A 17,060-nucleotide genomic window follows, 5' to 3' on the forward strand; every position below is an offset into this window, starting at 1 on the left:
AACGGACGGACTTGGCAAACAACATACCAATTCAACTTTCATACAATACAATATATCGCGAGGGATATTTTCCAATCATGCGCATCTATTCTATATACAAGACTGCTATTGGCCGCTATCGGTAGCTATGTAACGATTACAATAAGTAAGTTCTAATTGTTACAATAAGAGCTATGTTTTACCAGCACCTCTCTTGGGTGTGCTAAATTTTAGAGCGAGATAGAGAGTTTGGACTGTTTAGACGGCTAACTTATTATAACAGTTATAATACTTCGATACAAACATATGAAAAACTACCCTCGATAACTGCTGATAGCAGTCTTGTGCACAGCATACATGCGCTGGTGTTCTAAAAATGAATTTACATGCGTCTGTCAAATACCCAGCCATGATCTATTCTGGATCGGAACTGTTTCCTCGTGTCAAGCCTATCACGCACCATTAGCGAGGGGTGCAAGACTAGTCAACGCGCTCCCCAAAGATATATACATTTTCAATGATGTGCTATGTATTTTGTTTTCGAAATTTTATTTTGCTGTTTGTGTATGTTTTTATATATATTTCTTCTTCTCTCTTTTGAGGGTAATATTAATTGTTATAATGTATATATCATGTTGTTTTGTTTTGTTTTCTTATATAAATAAACACAATATTATTAACCTTTTTCCTGGAATGTGACATCGATGTACTGGAACAACAAGATAAGAGCCACTGTACTGAGTTAGACCGGATACAATGGAGAGAAATGGGAGAAGCTCATATCCAGCAGTGAACGTCTGTCATCTGAAGAAGAATAAATATTATTATTGTTTTTAACGAACGTTTTTGCGAACGGTAGGTATGGATTTAATACTGAGATGTTTGTATTGATCATAACCTCACATATCAGGTAAGTCATAATATATAATATTGAGTATGGGTATATGACGTTAATTTAATGTATATTAATGAAGCTACACCCCGAAATTAAGTGGAAATTTATTGCTGCTTGATAAATAATATACTGATATATCAATACGTCAAGTTATTTAGCGTAAAATTATATTGAGTGACCAAACTGACGCATTTATGTTATGCCATATGACCATACTTTCATTTAAGTTACCCATCAACAGTAATCTATATTAGATACACTTTAGTCTATATTAATCGAAAAAATGATCGCCCATCATAATTTCTATAGACCATTAATATAGTAGTAGAGAGGCAATTTTAATTCCTGTTTATATAGATTGTATTGTATTGTCAGTTTCACTAATAATTTCACTAACTCACTAATTTTTTTTTTTAAAAAGTCCGATATTTACAATTGAGCTTTTTTTTCTTTCTTCATTTTTTGTGATTTTTGGTAACTACCTACATTGTAAAACGTTAAATATGTTTTAAGTATTACATTTTTTTTAATTTACTATCCCGACTTTGCTTTCTGTTGCGTTATAAGCTTTCCTTCTGTTAGTCGCCCTACTCGAATTTCCGCTGACAGTTAGCGCCACTGCGCAACACACCGGCCGAGCAGAAAATCATTTTCCAAAATGGCGGCCGTGGACCGAAGTGCGCACGCGCCGCTGGATGCCATCAGATATTAACCCCCATTTGTGAAGCAAAGTTCGAGAGAGACATTTTACGTTCCCCTTACGGATCGCTCCGATTTTCACAGAATCGTTCGTTTTAGAAGTGTCAGACATTGTGGATAAATTATACTTTAAAGTGAACCCGTGACATTTCTGTGTTTTTTCTAACTTTACATATATATACGTGACGTGTGATCGTAGCAAGCAGCCTGTCGTATATCGGATATATCAAACCTATAAGGGTTGGTAGTAAGATTCGTTTTTTTTTACGTAATTGTGTGAACCCATACGTTTTCTAGCTTAGATCAACGCAATCATTTGACACATTTATTTCTTTCTAGATTATGTAACACATTAAGTTAGTTCTCTTCTACTGTACAATGTATAGTAAAGTTTGGCAAGGAAGAGGTTAATTTGGGTAAAATGTATGTCATCAAATGTCAGATTTTATTACTTTTTCCACAGTAAAAAGACAACTTTCAAGGGCGAAGTAATTCTCTTTATATTTTCCTTCGTGCAGTATAATTTAATAAAGAAAGTCTGTGTACTTTCAGTATAGCCCTTTAATAACCACACGGCAAAACATATTATTATTAATGAGGAATATTTTCCCTTTCTATGTATAATATAATTAAATTTAAATATAATATTTAATAATTGACTGCATTTAGCTTTGTGCTCTTACCGAATTACGTCAATGTGATTATATTTTGAATGTCAATGTTTTTTTATCAGCTTATATATTTAAATTATTTTAAATATATAATAAAATTCGTCGTAGAATATAAGCGTTACAGTTTACTATTACAAAGACTATATTTTCTTATATCTGATATCACTCATAATTTTCGGCGATATAACTGTATAATTACCAATACCATTATATATTGTAATATATACATAATTATGAAATATCTTATAAATATTCCAGTAAAAAAAATCATAAAAAATAGTTATGGTGCAGGGGCGACTCGAATCCGCATCAATCGGATTACAACCAATGTACTTTACTAAAACTAGTTGGAATACTTATGAAATGTTTCCGAATTATGTATGTTCAATAAATAATATAACATATTGTGAATCATTCACTAAAAAACAGTTTACATTATTTATTATAAAAATGGTAATATACATAATGCAATTTTCTTTCGATATTTCGGTTAATTACAATAACACTGTCCTATCTTACTATTGACAGAAAACAGATTCGACCTATTATTTACAGATTTTTTTGATCTTTTGCCCTTGGGGTTAATTGTAGTCTAGAATAAACTTGAAAAACTTTGAATTTGGAATAACTAAAAATTTTGGTTTTATAGTCCGTAATACTTACCTACCTTATAACTCTCTGGCTATCTTACGTTTTAAACAAAACATTCAATGGCAACATTATAATATCAAAAATAATATAATAATAATAGCTAATAATATAAATATCTACATATTGGTTTATTAGTTGATAACTTCGCTCGCTTGTGACACCATTAACAGGACTTGTTGTTATTTTTTATTTGACCATATTGCTTCTCAGTTAGAGTATATGGATATCATACGGCCCCTCCAAGAATCCCTGTTGCTCACCAGTTTTCTTGCATTTTCGCAGATCATGCCAGCATACACTCTGTGGATGATATCTAGTAGTCTTCCATAACGCCGGAATCCGGTTAGCTTTAAGGACAGGCAAGCCAAGTTGAAATTATCCTAAGCCAGCCAACGTAGTCGTTGAGAAACTGATTCCTCCATTCTCTTATCTACTCGTAACTCAGTATCTGCCGCAAACATCTATTCTCAAAGCTCAGTATATGTTTGCTCAGAGCCTTCGTAAGGTGCCATGAACCATTATCGTAAAGTAATACCGTCAGAATGCAAGCATCTAGTAAATAGCATTTGGTTTTAACCAAGTATAGTCGCGAGTCTAAGACATTCTGCATCGAGTTGAATGTTGTCCAGCCATTCTAACTGGGATAGCGAACTTTCTTTGCAAAGTGCAATCTCTCTTGATAGGCCTCCCCAGGCATTTAAAGCGTTCGACACTATCGATGTTTTTCCCGTCGTTAATCAGGGGTAAATTTGGATCAGGAAGGGTGCTATTGCACAAAACGTTGGCTTACTGGTATATTAATGATATGCCAATGTACAAATAAAACAACATAATATTTTTTTATTGGTTTTGAAGGTGGGGGATGAGGTGGGATTAGCAAAGTCAGGTGCCATTGACTTCCACATTTACCCCGCCCGTGGAATATCAAATTTTTCCATGCAATTTCCCCATACCCAGATATTCCGAACTTTAACTAAGGGTGTAGTCACCTACGACTTCTTGCGAGTTATCGTATCCACACGTGGTTATATTCGATATGGTTTATCGGTCCTAATTATTAGGATCGTTTGTGTCCGTTTGTGTCGTCCGCGCTATTTTGTCTTTTAAACATGCCGCATCGTAACATATTAAACCAAACATTGGATATCCCAGATAGATGTACAATTTATGAGTGCCACAGGCCTTGCATATCGTAGAATATCGAGAGGAGTTTGGCCAGTCCATTGAGAAGACAATCCAACAGTAAATTATCCGGGTCACGATTCTCAGTCATGAAGACCCCCTTGTGTGCGCGCCTGGTCTGCATTCAACCGCGTTAAAGACGTTGAGGAATATGTATTTAATACTAAAACTTCACAAACTCTGATTATAGTCCAATCTTTTAGATCTGCACATACATTTGAGTCGCCTAGAGTTATAACTCACATTTTGCAATTTTGTCATTTTTTAATTATTGTTAGTGATTCTAAAAATAGTTGGGTATCAAAAGTCATTTTAAACCATGTGAAAATCGTTGATAAAGTTGACTTGGTATCATAACTCACATTTTTCAATGAATTATGTAAGTTCTGGCACCAAGGCCTTTCTAACCAATCAGCCTTATGTGTATTATACATATTTACAATAATTACAAGATAAAAAGAACTTTTTATATACCACGTTTTTAAATTTTCTGTTGAATCATGTAAACTTGCCAATTCTATATATTAATAAAAACTTTTTATTGTACTTGATAGAAATACTAAATAAATATTATAGAATACAGAAATGTCATTTTGACATTTCATATTGATTTCCATAGTAACGCACGTATATAATATAAATAATTTAGTTGCTAGGACCCACTTAGCAACCAATAATAGTGAGTAGTAAATATTACTTCTAACGATTTTTTTCCGAAACATACAAAACAGAATTAACTGAAAATGAATTCAATTCTGCTTAAAGATGGCTAAAAGTATTAAAAAAATGCATTGTCGTCGTGTTCTGATATATTCTAAAAGTTTCAAATATCTAGCTAGTCGGGAAGTTAGTTAAAAAAATCTGTAAAGGGAAAAACAAGAATACGAGCTAATAAAAACGTGGTAAAAAATAATGTAAATCGACTCACTCACTCATTAATATTCAAGGGAGTTCAATACTTTTCTTCTAATTACAAAAAAACAGTACACTGATGGTTTTTTGTGATTATCTCAAAACTCGATTTTTGGAATAAGTATGTGAGTTATGACTCTAGGCAACTCATTTGTTTTTAATAACGAAGCTGAGTACTGAGAGATTCTGAAATCGATTTATTTTTAATTGTAAGAAAATTGATAGAACCAATACTTAAGGCAGTGTTGCCTAATTGAAAACGAGTAAATATATCGATCAGTCTTTTATTCACAGTTCGGTTTTGTAAGCCATTAATGTAACGAATGGACGTTTAAATTAAAAGGAAATTACTTTCTGTAATATCGTATTAATTTAGAAAATGCCGCGTCAATGTAAATACATATTATATTATAATGTCGAATATACTGAGCATGCTTATGTAAATGATGAAACATAATATATTTTTACTTTATAACATAGACTTATATTTATAAGCCCCAAGGTAACATACGTAATGAAGTAGGTCGTATTATCTATTAATGAAAATGTAGCTAATGGTTTCGACAGGCAAAAGATAAATAAATTCGTGGCATTATTTTTATTCAACGTCTTTGTAATGAATTGCAATCATTATAAAGAATAAATGTAACAAAGACGAAAGTCATGTTCAAAACTGCTTTGCGGACCAAAAAGAGAACCTCATCAATGGCACTCAGCTCGAACAGGTGAAAAACTACATATATATCTGGGACAAGACGTGTCTATAGATGTATATTTGATGAAATTGTTCGCAGAGTAAAGCTAAGCTGGAGTGCTTTTGGCCGCCTGAATAATGTCTCTAAAAGTGACCTTCCACTGGGCCTAAAGCGCAAAGTGTTCAACCCGTGTGTGCTTCCCGTAATCACATATGCGTGTGAAACATGGATCCTAAGTAAAAGAGAGATTCAGAAACTTAGAGTAGCACAAAGTGGTATGGAGAGGTACTTGCTGGGCACAATGCGAAAGGACAAAAAGAGTGGATAAGGAAGCAGACAAGGGTTTGCGATGTAGTAGAGTTCGTTAAAAGCCTCAAATGGAGATGGACTGGACACATAGTTCAAAGAAGGGACAATCGTTGGACAAATTTAGTCATCCAGTGGTATCCAAGAGGTACAAAACGTCCGCAAGGTAGACCTAGAGGCCGCTGGATCGATGAAATGATAACGTTCTGCGGACGTACGTGGCAACGCAACCCACAGGACCGAGAGAAGAGGAATCAGCTTGGAGAGGCTTTCATCAAGCAGTGGATAGATGAAGGCTTATGATGATGATATAATATAGTCTTAGGTTTTCATAATAGTAATCATCATCAACCGGAGTGGATCCACCGCTGCATGAAGGGCTCATATAGCACCTTGCACTCCTCGGTGCCTAGTTCCCACGTACATCCACCGAACTTTATGAGTTTGTCTATGCAGCGGGTTTTAGGGTATACCTGTGGTCGTTTAGTATTCCCTGGGTTCCACTGTATGACGGCATTTATCCACTCACCGAGTGACATGTTCAACCCATTGTCCTCTTGTCTATTGATGTAGTAATAATATATCAGATTAAGTTATGGTGGCACTTTTTTCAGTGGACTGTAATTTCGGGTGATGGATCACTGATGTAGTGTGGTGAGGTTACACAAGATGCCACACACTGACCTTGTTGAGAGGGTTGGTGCGCGCAGGCGCCGGTTCACTGGTATACGAACACTACACTTTTGATGGATGGTATATTATTATGATGTTGTTGAATGATGATGATAAGTTCAGGATAAGCCTACGCTCTCGGCTGTCTTGTAGTAACTAAACTTAACTTTCATCACGGTCGATCATGACCCGTGACTGGTGGTCTTGTGACAATAATTGAGGATTTGAGGTTGATGGGAAGAAAGGATGAATGCGAATATAAATGGCCCAACCAGGTAATATCATTATTCTTCATCATTTCCTGGGTTCCTTCTGCCAACGCAATTTTGCCAGTCTTTGACGTTATAAAGGATTTTTGGACCGTGATTTATTGCCTCCTCTCAGAGTATTCGTGGCCATCCGATTGGGACTCTTCCTCCTGTGTTTCTAATAAATACCATATTTAGTACCCACCCTTATCTCCAGCATGTGTTTGATGTTCCCTTCCAATTACAACTTCAAGAGTTTTATGAAAATTAACATTTCAGATAGTGGTTCGTGGGGTAAACAACTTAGTATAATGTGAGTCTTATTTTGCACACTCTATCCTAACTTAAGGGTCCAAAAAGCCGATGAAAAATCTCACTATAATACGATGGTATTCAAAGTACATGCTTCAGTATCCTGGGGCATCATGAGAAATTCCCAGGTGTGCCGCAAGCTGTTAATTTGTTGTTTATTGCAAAATAATAATTTTCCGGATGATCTTAATTCAGTGCATTGCGCACATCACTAAGATCATCCCTTATCACTATGGTGACCATTCATTTCAATTCAAATTCATTTCAATTTAAAACCTATATTTGTCTTATAAGGGATGTAGTCGTTACTTACTTTGTTCCAACTATACCCGTTATTTCGTTTGATATCTGATAAGTTGTTCGTATGTGTGAAATGCGTTTGGGAAGAGTTGAATAACACACGAGTTGGTGTTTTATATTGTTTATAGTATGGCGCACATTAATTTGTTTGTTATTACACACCAAATAACATGGTGTCAAATTATATTATATCGCAAAGGTTTAACATGAATCTTTTAACTTAATAATTCAACGAAAGACTGGAACGTCCTTATAACCTCTACACAGGAACGAGGTCTCAAGACAACTGTCATATTCTTATTTACGCTTCGCCGCTGTCTATGGCCCTAACATGAACATAGGCAATCGCGTGGAAGATGTAGAGTTGGGTAAAACCTCTAAAGTGTTGAACCTCGAATGATTCCGAATAAAAAAAAATCGAAGGTATACCATATGAACATACCTTTTAGGGCGCTGTGTAAAGAGTATTTATTGGTTAAAGTCTCTACACGATTGCTTTAAAAGATTTCGATTAATCGAGCTATTATTATGCTATGCGCACACTAAAACGGCCACAACTATGACCAGATTCCTTGCGCCTATCGATATTCATCATTTAATACGAAAACTTACTATTCAATGTGCATTTGGAAGTTGCGGCTAGCCGGGTTAAAGTGCGCGTTGAATTCCATGATTTTATATGAATTTATGAATATCGGTGGCCGCAACCACTCTGGTCATAGTCATGGCCGCATTAGTACCTACGTAGTATTATAGTTCATGTTCGTTCACGGCTCGCTTCAATACGCTACTATACAAAATATGATAGTTTCAAAATCATTACTCACCTTTTGCGACTTCACCATTAATCCTGACATCATAAAGATTAAATACTTGTGTTGTGTAAAAGATAAAATCTTAATGAATGTACTAATAAAAATAAAGTGAGCGCTTTCTACGAAATAAAAGCCTACATCCCAGGTGACTTTTTTTAATACCTTAAAAGCTTTCAAACGTAGAAATAAAATGACGTCAATTTATCAAATAAAATACCACCATGGCGATTATAGGTACGTGGATTTCGTATTACATTATATCACAGATTCCCAACCTTTTTTATACCTCGCAACCCCAGAAAATGTCGTACAAAAGTAATATTACATTTGAAGATGATTGGATATTATTTTAACCACACACAATAATACAGTGAACAAATGTAAATTAAAATTGATCATTAAAATTCATCTCAATTGTTGTTAAATACATTAATGAGTTCTTCATTCCGGCTTCACTTTCATGATATTGTCAAAATAGGGAACTTTCTTATTCATTTATCTATAGTAATTCAGGTGATTTTTAGATTTTTTCTTGATTGATAAAACTGAAATAAATATACCTTAATTTAAAAGAATCATTGCAACTGGAATGAGGCTACTTACCTATTTATCATCTGACATCAACTTTTGTGTATAAAAGTTCTCGCTCCACCTAGAATGTCATCTCGAATCCTAGATTTGGAATCGTTGCATTGGATAAGTACTAATAGATCAATTATTGAAGAGAGATCTTGGGGTTGAGACGATTAAAGGGGTACAAATGAGCAGATTTCAAATGCATGAAAGGTTTTTACTGTGTAACTACTTTTTACGAAGAGTTATTAGCATTTTCTTTCTGACATTGGACTACATTTCGTGAACTCCAGTATACAGATATGTTTGATTATTTTTATCGTAACGAATTTAATTTGAATGTGTTAGGATAGCTTACACAAAGTTATACCCCACAACAGGTGCTAATAAATGTAAATAAATGTCAATACTTTTTCTTAGCATTGTAATAATTTATTATTTAATAACCAATACCTCATTTACAAAATGTTGATATTGGCTATTTGGAATTCATAATAATTGCATATATTAATTAACTCTGAATTAATTAAATTTTTTTATGATAGCGATTATGGATTGTTTTAGTTTGGTTGAATTGGTTGCTATCATTGATATACTACTGGATGAATCATATGCTTCTTAAAATGACGCCCGATTTTTAGCGACTCGGCCTTTGTTAAAACTTACTGAGTAAGCCCAACTAGCTTGCATCTTACTCTAACTAATAGTCAGCGCATGACGACTTGCTCTGTCTGCTTTGCGTTGCAGCCACCCTTAGGCTCACTATTCCAAGAACGCAAATTTAGTTTTACAGCCAGGGCAATACGGGTGAAATTCGGGAATCCATGTTATCGGTCTTAACGCATTATACCTACAAGGAAATATTATAAGACGATATTCGTAATATCTTTTTTGGTACATTTTTAAAATGACACTTGTATGGGAACTGCTCATCTAGTAGTATTATATCAATGGTTGCTACATAAAAAAATATTATTTTATGATTTATCCATGGCAAATGAATACATATTTTTATGTGGTATTATTTAATTACGTACTTTTATTTGTGACTCTTAATCTAAATAACCTAAATAATGATTACGGGATGAATTGAATCACAAACAATTGCTGATAAAATAAAATAATATTGTATACAATTGTGACGAAGTAAACAAATTCAAATTCCATCAAAGCACCTACCCTCGGTCAATAGTACATATTAATAATAATATTTGTTTAAAAGTTTTAGAATCTTACGATATAATATGACATACACTTTATCAGAATGAATGGTTAGTAAATATTTTTGTTTTTCATAAACAAAATTGGAACCTTTTAACTTGTATGTAACCAAAACGTATACACCTTCACAAATTTACTGTATAATATGGTATAGCTTAGTTTAGTAACAGGTATAATAGATTTTAAGTTTTTTGTGTGGAAATGGACGATGCCCTAGTAAAAACACTCATGATTAAAGAAGATGCACTTGAGTAAAATGGAAATGTACATCAGATCAACTAAAGGTAAGAAATTTAAATATATAAATGATTTAACATTGAGTAGGTCAAAAGCAAAAAGACTTCTCTCCATCTTTTACACATTAAGATAATATATACATAACAACAATGACACAGTTTTTATGATGGTTCAGATACATTATAAGTTGTATTATAGTATATTAAAAATTGAGCTTAGTAAGTGTTGCTAGATTTAAAAATCGGCCAAGTCCATAATAGATGAATAGGAGAAAAACAGCTTTTTGTTTTCTCTAATACACAGTCACAAGGGTGAAAGTTTATATTATTTCGAGTATAGAATATTTAAAATTAATAAATTCCACATTTTGATAATGCAGAAATGTTAGAAAGCAGTAGTTCTTCAGCAATTCACAAAAAAATCAAAAATACCTAAAGGTTGACTTGGCTGATTTTGAAATGTAGCGACACAGTTGGTCTAATTTCATTATTTCAAATAGTGACTGTTGTGCATTTCAAAAATGGAGAGAATTATGTCCGTTTACTTCTTACCTACTCATATATTTATTATATTAACTATCATAATAATATGGAAGAATTTTGAACAGCACAATGATTTTTCTTATGTTCTTCGTTGCCTTTATCATGCCTGAATATCGCAATTATTCAGGATCATTGCAGGACTTTTAAGGAGCTGTCTCCATTTTACTATCTCCTACCAGCTTTACGGTCGATTTTTTCAGGTTTATCTATTGTATATTCATGAATATTCATTAAACATATACCTACGATTAAAGTTACATCACGACTAGCGTCAATTTGTGTTTACGTCATTTTTAATGTGAATATAATTGTCTAACAATAGGTGCGCAGAAATTTAATTATAAAAAATGGTAGCTACTAACCAAGGCATGCTGTATGACTTAATTAAAGACAGTCATTTTATTGTAGTTCAATTATACAAGTATATTAACCTGGCTGACAGTCAAGAATCAATTATGTGACATACAACGGTAACCAATCGTGGAAACATATAAGACACAATTTTGGGTATCATTACTGTACCAAATAACATATAACCTAGATTTTTAATGGCTTGATATATTGATTTTATTATATTGATATTCACATCACCGTTCTATAAAATACTGTGCAATAATATGTCCTCTGCATCCTTACCTCTGATAATTTGCAATGAGCTTTAAAAGTATTTCTCCGGTTCTTCGATCTGTGCAAGTTTGGACTATCTCTCATCAATCAGTCATCCAACTATCCTAACATCACTTGACTTTTTTATTAAAAGCTATTATAAATATAAATATTAAATAAAATAACCAGAAAATTACCTACCTATAGCAAATAATCAGATTTGGATTTTCTGCTTTCAACAAATATTGGCAATTTACATGTTTATATTATACTGATTGTATGAACGCGAATGCTTTTATGCCTAGGCATTTTTTTTATATCTGAATGCGTATTGGTAAAGTGTCTCTTCTTCTCTCTGTGCCAGCACTTGTTCAACACAAAATTTGTAACTTCGTCTTTTCACCTGATGTAATATGCGTCTATACACCCACATCGCGTCAGTATGGCACTTGAAGACTTCTGAAATATGTTTACAGTAGCATCCTCAAGAAATCATAAAAGTAAATAATTTGTAACAATGACGTTATCCATAGAATGGGGTTAAAAATCGAATGAATCTTGTTAATTTTGAAGTAATTCTTTGGACACATCTAGGGATTGCAATACCGGTATTCCAGTATTTATCAATACCGAAATCTCGGTTTTAAAAATCCAAAATACCGGAATTTTTGGTATTAAGAAAGCACACTCGTGCTACTAAAATGCAAATTTATTGATTGAATCCAACAGAGCTGAAATAATAATAAAACAAAATCCATCAAATATATTTATATAATTGTCGCGATGAATTACCATAATATTATCTCGAAATAGAAAACATCCGTCACAAATATTCAATTATTCTATAATTATTTATGACTATACAAGCATTGAATTTAAGAAGTTTTCCTGCAGCCGGATTCATTTGCACTTGATGAATTAGATTTTAAAGGGCTTTAGTTAAAATTATCAATATATTAAAATTATTTGTAAAAATCACCAGTTCTACAATATTATAATCGATACATATTATTTTTCAACATTATAAATGTAGATACGTTTTTACTATAAAATAATGTTTTGAAGAGATTGTAATAGTACTGATAAGTACTTTAATTTTTTACGTATGCCGGTATTCAATAAAAATACCGAAAAACCGGTATTGACATTTTCATCCGGTGTTGCAAACCTTAGCTACATTATACTAAATAATAAATAGGTTACCTCAATTAATCTTTACGGAGAGACAGATTTGAAAAAAATCGGTGTGTGTACTTATGTACGTGCGTTAGAAGTTATACTTATTTGGCGTAACAAAACAAAAACAAAACTTGTGATAACCTAGATTCTTCGAATAGCTCCTAATCATTTTGTTAAATTACACACTCAAGAAAACGGGCCACTTATTGGAGCGCCGTTGGTTTATTTCTATACGGCTTAACTTTTATTACTGAATTAATTATTTTTCGTTGTTTTTCGTTTTTATTTAAAGTAAAATCTGTCACTTTGATGTTTAATCGTTTGTTTACGTAAGGAATTGCAAATGGCCAACAATAATAAATTCGTTGCCTAGGCACAATTCTACTATCAAACTCGCGTTTGTATACAACTGACTGATTCGCAGCTAACTTCATACTTTCGCGCAGTTTCGTAACGGTGTGCGCGCGCAGCTCTCAATTCCACTCTCTACCAAACGCCCCAAAAGAAGTGTAACTTCAAAAAATATCTGAAAGAAGTCGTGAGGTATAATGTTTAGAAAAATCAAGATCAGATAGTTATCGCGTTATAGCTACTGTCAATTGTTATGAAACACAAAGACGCCTAAGTAATTAAGTTTTATTTACACACCTAGCAACGGGACCATAATATACGGACATTAATTAAATCTATCGAAAGCTCTGGTGATTGGTGGAGCTTTGAATTCAATAAAATGGCTGTAATCGCATGACTAGCATTAATAAAAAAAGGTTATACGGAATCGTTTGCTGGTATTTACACAACGGACGCATTTTCGCTTGGTAAATGAGCCCAAATGAATGTGTATTCTGGTCCGGGTACTGACAGGTCTTAAGCCCCGAAACATTTTTATTTAAATGTTAAATTGTTTTTTTTTTTAATCCTGTTGGGATTTTCATTTTAGCTTGGTTTATTGTTCGCGTTTCGATTCAAAAGATTCTCGGCTATTTACAATGAAGGCGTGACTTTTTATTGCGAGCAGTCATTTACTGCGTATTATTTACGCGACGGAGAAAAAAAAATAACATTACATTGACGTTATTTTTGTTAATTATTCACTGTCAGTTAACATGAGCAATGTGAAAGTTTAAAAAATCGGAATGAATGTATACATTATTATATATATCATTAACCGGTGCCAGGATCGTTCCAAATTTTTATTATAACGTACTTGCGCTTGATGATAATTTAGTAAATTATTATTTTTATTCAACGAATATTTCATAAGATTCATGAATGTAACATTCTTTTATTGAATATACAGCAATTTAGAAAGCGCTTCAGAGAGTATTGTAAAAACCACTGAGTACTTAGTTAACTTCATTGTAATTAGATGGGACACGTAAGGCTTAGTGGGTCGACGCACCTGAGCGCGAGTTCCGGGGGCCGCAGATTCGAATCCTGCTGGGAGTAAATTTTTTTATTTTTTTTCCTAGTGGTTACATATTTCTCAGAAGTTGTTTCAAATCATTATTTTGTTTTAACACCCGCGATATCCGAGCGGTAACGTGTCAACTTATAAAGTCGTGAGACTCGGATTCGAATCACGGATCTAGTAAATTCACATATTGTTTCTTCAATGTGTGTTTAAGTGGCTAATATCCATTTTTGTAAATCAAAAATCCATTGAAAAAGCCGTGAAGAATCCGATTATAGAGCCAATTAAAGATAAAATATTTAATTTAGATAAATAATCATCATAAATAATCATGGGCGCATGAAGAGTATATTCAAAAGTGGCATAACATTGTATCAATAAGCGTAAAGTGTTCAACTAATGTGTGATAACCACGCTCACGTATGCATGTGCAACATGGTATCTTAAAAAGAAATTTAAAAAATTCGGGTAGCGCAACGTAACATGGAAAGATGCATGTTGGGCATAACGCGGAAATCACAAAAGAAACCAATGAATCAGAAAGCAGACAAGAGTATGCGATGGGATAGAGGTCGCTAAGCAAATGAAATGGCAATGAGCTGGACATACAGTGATAACCAAGAGGCACTAGACGTCCACAGAGACGCCCTAAAACCCCTGGGTAAAGGGACCGAAATGGATGGTCGGAGCTGGGGGAGTCCTTTAGCCAGCAGGGACGATGATCCCAAGTAAGATTATACTTATAGATTATACGTAATTAAGTAACCAATAAAATACTTCAACAGCGGCATCTAAATACAAAAAAAGCCAGCCAACGCATAGAATATTATTATTTTTGTAGTTATCTACCAATTCAACAACTATTGTAAGAAAATGTTTTGAAATTGTTATAAATAAGTAAAAAGTAAACAAAATACATATCAAAACCATTGTTTTAGTAGTTCAAACACCGTAGTTCAACCCTTAATCAAATCAATTTAACACTGTAATATGGGTATTGCCAGAGATAATATGATGTGGGCGAGTGAGATTGTCTCTTCTCCACTGAGTTAAATTCTCCGATTAGGATAAATTACGCTTAACTTCACTATTCTAATTAGTATCATCTCTATAGAAATCACATCTACTGTAATGTATCCGAACCCATGTCAGCTTAAGAAATTGGTCTTGTGGCATGTGGTATGCATATTATTATATAACGGGTTTCCTATTGCATCTATCTTCGATGACACCAGTTGGTTAGTGTAAAGGAGTATGAAAGTTTATCTCGCTCTTGTAATGAGTTATTTAGCTTGGATTTTCTTCTTTACATCAATATATTATGTTATTATTATATATTATGTTAGTTTTTCACCCCTTTCGAAGCCAATTCAGATGAAATTTAAATAAGGTACAATAATTTTCACCTGTTATCAAGTTACTGTTTAAATGAAAAGCTCTATATCTTGAAAGTATTACACACTATTATTATATTAAATAACTGATAGGTACTAATTTAGAGTAACGGACAACAAAACACAATACTTGAATAGACATTACATTGTTCTGACAGAATATCAAAATGCCATGGCATCCACGATACGTATTGGAGAACTTTGTCTAGTTATAAAGTTAAGATAATATCTTAACTTCAATGTTTATGTATTGGCGAAGTATGTTGCTAAGTTACATCTTATATACTAGTAATAATTACATAATTGATTACGTCTGATTATTCTAGATACATCGGTAGTGTGCAATAAACAGTGATGGGTGCTAACAGATTTGTAACAATGTTGATTGCAAAATCGTTACCTGACAGCAACAGTGGGATACATCATAAATACTAGTTTCGAGATAACTTTAATGTTTGTGTTAAATATACAAATGAAATTTATTTTGTTTATGCGATTTATAATAATATATGATAACGGTAATATTTTATGTATACCATTATTAACAATGGGTTATTTCAGTTATCCCACTGTTGTTTTAAAGTTACAGGACAATTTTAATAAATGCAACATTGGCGTTTCTTCCTTTAAATTGGATATTGCATTTTTTTTTAAATCTCAGTGATTTATTGTGTAGGTATAGCTTTCAGCAATCGATTGGCAGACTTATCATAAAATCTTCTTTTTTCACTTTATAAAAGATATATGATCCAATTAAAAGTTTGAAGGGAATATTCTAGCTAGAGAGAATATTAACAAAAAAAAAACAGTCTAAACCGATATGCGGTAGATGAGTAAATTAAAGTAACAACGTCCTTGTTATTTAATATGGAATTGCGACATAATTGCCAATATGGTAGATACCAATAGTATAATGAATAAACAAGTTTTAATAAGATATCATTGAGATATATATTTAACTAATTAAAATTCATTTTATGAATAATGTAAGCATGTCCGGTTTTCTCTAACTCGTTTATTTTATTTGCAAGTAGTTATATTTTTATATCTCTCCGCATAACCAATAAATTAAGCAATCATCGTAAAAAGACGTGAGCACATCGCAGCTAAACGAGATTTTTCTGCAAAAAAAAAACTAAATATCAAATCAATAACGCATCGCTTTTCCAATTTTCAAAATGGCCTACTTCCTTTGCATTTGGCAAGTCGAGCGCTGGTTTCGACCTTTTGGAAATGTGTGTACTAAATAAGTATTATGTAAAGAAAATGTAGGTCCACGGCATTTTCCGTACTTTTATATTTTCATGCTTTCGTCACGTTGACCTAAAATCACATTGACTTCTAACCTCCTTTAAATTTATGAACACGTACCATTTGACATCTAATAATATATTCCTACAAGAAAATAACGTTAAGATAGCTTCAATAACATAGTTAATTGACCTTATTTTAATATACCAAAGGAATCATAACAATTAGCAATACCTACTCTTATATTTCAAAACAAGGCCATTTTATTATTTTAGATTGATAAAATGCAATTTGTATGAAATTTAA

At 33.0% G+C, this 17,060-nt stretch overlaps 1 protein-coding gene across 1 annotated transcript in view; it reads left to right on the top strand.

The window, feature by feature from the left end:
• Positions 1-1,661: 1,661 nt before the first annotated feature.
• The window catches only part of LOC147077733 (protein Fe65 homolog), a 345,589-nt gene continuing 330,190 nt past the window's right edge, over positions 1,662-17,060 (top strand). The window contains exon 1 of the mRNA XM_085960728.1: positions 1,662-1,813. The gene's annotated coding sequence lies outside the window, so the exon portion shown is untranslated. The remainder of the gene's footprint in view (positions 1,814-17,060) is intronic.

This window comes from Rhyacophila brunnea, unplaced genomic scaffold (genome assembly GCF_057557595.1).
Source record: "Rhyacophila brunnea isolate RB1 unplaced genomic scaffold, BYU_Rbru_1.0 scaffold_12, whole genome shotgun sequence".
In the NCBI taxonomy this organism is placed as follows: Eukaryota; Metazoa; Arthropoda; class Insecta; order Trichoptera; family Rhyacophilidae; genus Rhyacophila; species Rhyacophila brunnea.